This window comes from Echinops telfairi, unplaced genomic scaffold (genome assembly GCF_000313985.2).
Source record: "Echinops telfairi isolate 266 unplaced genomic scaffold, ASM31398v2 ScPeMD7_7420;HRSCAF=8458, whole genome shotgun sequence".
NCBI lineage: Eukaryota > Metazoa > Chordata > Mammalia > Afrosoricida > Tenrecidae > Echinops > Echinops telfairi.
In genome coordinates, this window is record NW_022111320.1 from 11,169,731 (window position 1) to 11,173,127 (window position 3,397).

The 3,397-nt window shown below is 53.4% G+C and overlaps 1 protein-coding gene across 2 annotated transcripts in view; it reads right to left on the minus strand.

Annotated features, from left to right (window-relative positions):
* Positions 1 to 3,275, minus strand: part of SLITRK3 (SLIT and NTRK like family member 3) — a 9,143-nt gene extending 5,868 nt beyond the window's left edge. The window contains exon 1 of one of the 2 annotated variants that reach the window (XM_045297718.1): positions 3,195 to 3,275. The gene's annotated coding sequence lies outside the window, so the exon portion shown is untranslated. Of the gene's footprint in view, positions 1 to 2,202; positions 2,606 to 3,194 lie in introns of those variants that run through there. The other variant, XM_004704104.3, reaches the window with a different exon arrangement.
* Positions 3,276 to 3,397: the final 122 nt, after the last annotated feature.

Below are 3,397 nucleotides of genomic sequence, written 5' to 3' on the forward strand. Positions count from 1 at the left end.
TAACTCTCAAGGAAAGCATCCCTTCGCTGGTTTGCGCCTCTGGTTTCCAAAGCTTCTTTCTCTAAACCTAGGTTGGCAAGTGAATCTATTGTTCTATTTCTCCCGCTCCCCCACCCAGCTTTTAACAGCACAGACACTTCTCTACCAAGATGAGAGGAAGCCCAGTTCCCCTAAGCAGAAGAGCTGAATCTAATTGAATTTGCCAGGATGTCCCGAATAAGTGCTTAGACAGCCCCAGAGACTTGGACTGGGTTTCTCCTGAATTTTGCTTCGATCCCTTTGCACCATGAGTCCTTTTGTTGTGCTGCAGCTAAAAGCCTTCGATTTCCCTTGGATTCAAGATGCAACAGCCATGTGTTTGCTTCCAGATTTTTTTTTCTTGAAACAGAGAAGCCAATGTTCTGTAAGGAAATGCAGATCATTTAGGTGCAATGGTACATCTCACATTCTTCCAGCAGAGATGGGGGACAAGGGTTTGGAAGGTTTGCTCCTCCAGATTTGTCTCCATGATATGGTGGGGAGGGAGCTGTGACGGTGATTGAGGAAGGACTTGGCCTTGTGAAGAGGGGCCTCTCCTCTGAGCAGAGTTCACCTGGATCCTCAAAGAGGAATTTTAAAAGATTCAACTCACAGTTCCACACTCAGACCTGCTAGGAAGGGATTCAGCTGTGTGGGGAGACTGAGGATAGTCAAGTGTTCAGCAAATGGATCTAATTGCAGGAGATGGTACTGTGTATGGTCCTCGCACCCTCCTCTTCCTACCCACCCCCACTCCCACACACCAATCCTCCTCAAGTCCTGGAGAAGAAGGGGGCAGGGAGGGGCTTTCTTGCTGCTAAGGATCAGGACTCAACAGCATTTGCCCAAAGGCTCAAAGTTAGCAGCTAAAGATGCCTTTCCTGTAAAGCACCTTTTACAAATACCTTATTTAAAAAGGAAAGTAGCTTATCTGTCCATTTCTTGCCAGCTTAAAACATAGTCATCGCCTAACTCCACAAAGCGTTCCTTAGGACTCACTGGGAGAGCAGCAGGACACTGGGCGTTTATAATGACCGCACATGTGTGTGCGCAGCTCCACAGCAGCTAAGTTGGGAAACCGCTATCTGAGACCAAGTAGCCAGTAGGTCCGGATTCTCCACCATCGGACACCCTGAGATGTTAGACCTATCCTAGGAAGGGAAGACCCACTCTCAAGGAAGTCTCAGCTGAGAAGCAAACCAACCCCAATAGCCTAAGCTCCAAACCAGAATAATCCCATCTCCTTCCTCAAGGGCTACCCACCACCACTTCCTCCCCCACCCCCACCCCCCCCACCCCTGCCTCCGGGGTACAGGGACCTTATCCAAACTCAAGACTTGCTGAAACGCAATGGGGAACCAGGAAGGGGACCTGCAATCAGTTTCTGTTCTCTCTAAAACTGCACCCCCTACATGCTGGACTGGGGTCATGTTCTAAAGGCTCTGTCCCCCTTTCCTTCCTTTCACCCCAGGACAGCGTTATCTCAGTGGTGGTGGGGAGAAGGTTCCCAAAGTGAAAGGCCCTGGAACCCAGTTCTCCTCTGCGTTCTGCTGGGAGCTCCCAGCACTGTTTGTCCAGGGAGGACAAGAAGTCCTTTCTCCCAGAGGTGCCACATTCCCGCCTCTCCACATCCCACTGCCAGACCCTCCAGCCCACTAATCTCTCCAGATCAAAGATTAAATATTCCAATATGGAAGCAAAATGATCTCTCCTAGAACAAATGATTAAAATGCTGCATCATTGATCTTCTGAAGAGCCCAGAGCCTTCTACGAATCCCCTTTAAATCTGCCATCGGAGGGCTACACGACAAGGGGTCTGTTGAGAATGGAGAATGATTAAAAAGCTCAAGCCATTTTCCATCTCTTTCTTGACAGCATCAAGGAGCGGTGGATCCACGGGGGGGAGGGGTCCTTCGCTCCACCACCTGGCCTATTTGTTGAAGTTACTTATGATTCCCTCCCCCTCAAAGGAGGTCCGAGGGTACACGTTAGTGTCCAGCACCCTCTTTCCACCGCCCTCCTTCGAGCTGAGCTATTTGATCAATTCGAAATCACAACAAAGCCTGGGCAACCTGTGAGCACCCAGAAGCTGCCGGGGCCACACCACAGGCTTTACAATGCACAACCTACAAGCGACAAATACTGGTTTCAATTAAGCCAAGTAGGAAAGGGTGGGATGTGTACCTATGGTGCAGAGGGCTCCCGATCTCCGAGGTTGGCTCCTAGAGGCTTCCCCGCAGGAGGTAGAAACTCTCTGGGAGGGTGCATTGTATCCATCACGCTGGAGCCTTGCCGGTTCTCCTCGACCACCAACTTTCCGAAAGGCCACCAAATCACGCTTGTAATCCTTTTAAGTGTTTCCACCTTCGAGACTTGCGGGGAAATGGTCGCTGCATGCCAATGGGAGAGCTGGGCGCACACCTAGCGCGACCATGCCACTGACAAGGAGCTCAAGACCACAGCTCCATAGGTCCTGACAGGAGGCAGGCTGCTTGCGTGTCCCAGAACTGGGCTCCTTGGATTTTACATCTCAGTGCTCTGGGATTCAAGGGCGAGCTTCCCGGTCTCTGAGAGCCAGGGCACGGTCTCTGGGTCGCACTCTGTCTCTCTTCCTGAAAGGCTGTCACTCACAGCACAATCCCTGCCCCAGGCATCCTTCGATCTGAGGTGAAGGGACCAGTCGTGGCCACGCCAGGGTATCTTTGCTCTTGTCCTTTGGAGAAGGTGGGAGTGGGGGGTAGACGGTGTGTAGACCGGAGAGGAGGAGGGTGGAGAGGAGCTGTAAGGCGGCAGGAAGGGGGCGACCAGACCCCAGTTCTCAGCATTGGCCAGATGGCGAAGGTGGGGGCAGGAAGGAGAAAGAGAAAGAGAGGATCCAAACACCACAGTATGGCTGAACACGCCAAATGCGACTTGGGTTGAGGGGGTGATCACAGGAAAAGCACCAAGGGGGCCCGATCGCATTGGCAGAGAGTGAGGCCCCTGACAGCTCCCCCAGCCCGCACCCTGGCGGCTCCTGGGAGAGGGTGGAAGGCGGGGGAGGGGACCGCGGAACGTTTCAGGCCAAGGAGACGCTCGCGGCGGCGGCGGCGGCGGCATCTTTCCAGACTGACCTGCTTAAAAGTGCCACTTTAATGGCCCAGGAAATAACTAAAATCGGATTACACATTACTTACCAACGTCTGCCCCTAAACCGGGAGCGCCAGGCTGAGCATAGGAGGCAAGGTCCAAAACGCTGGGATGGAACCCGAATGCAAATCCATCAGCCGCCCCCAAATCGAGCGCCAATGGAGCGGCGCTCGGGAGCCCCCAGATCAGCCCATCGCTGGAGCCTCCGCCAGCGTGTCCCCCGCCTCCAGGCCCCTCCTCCGCGACAACT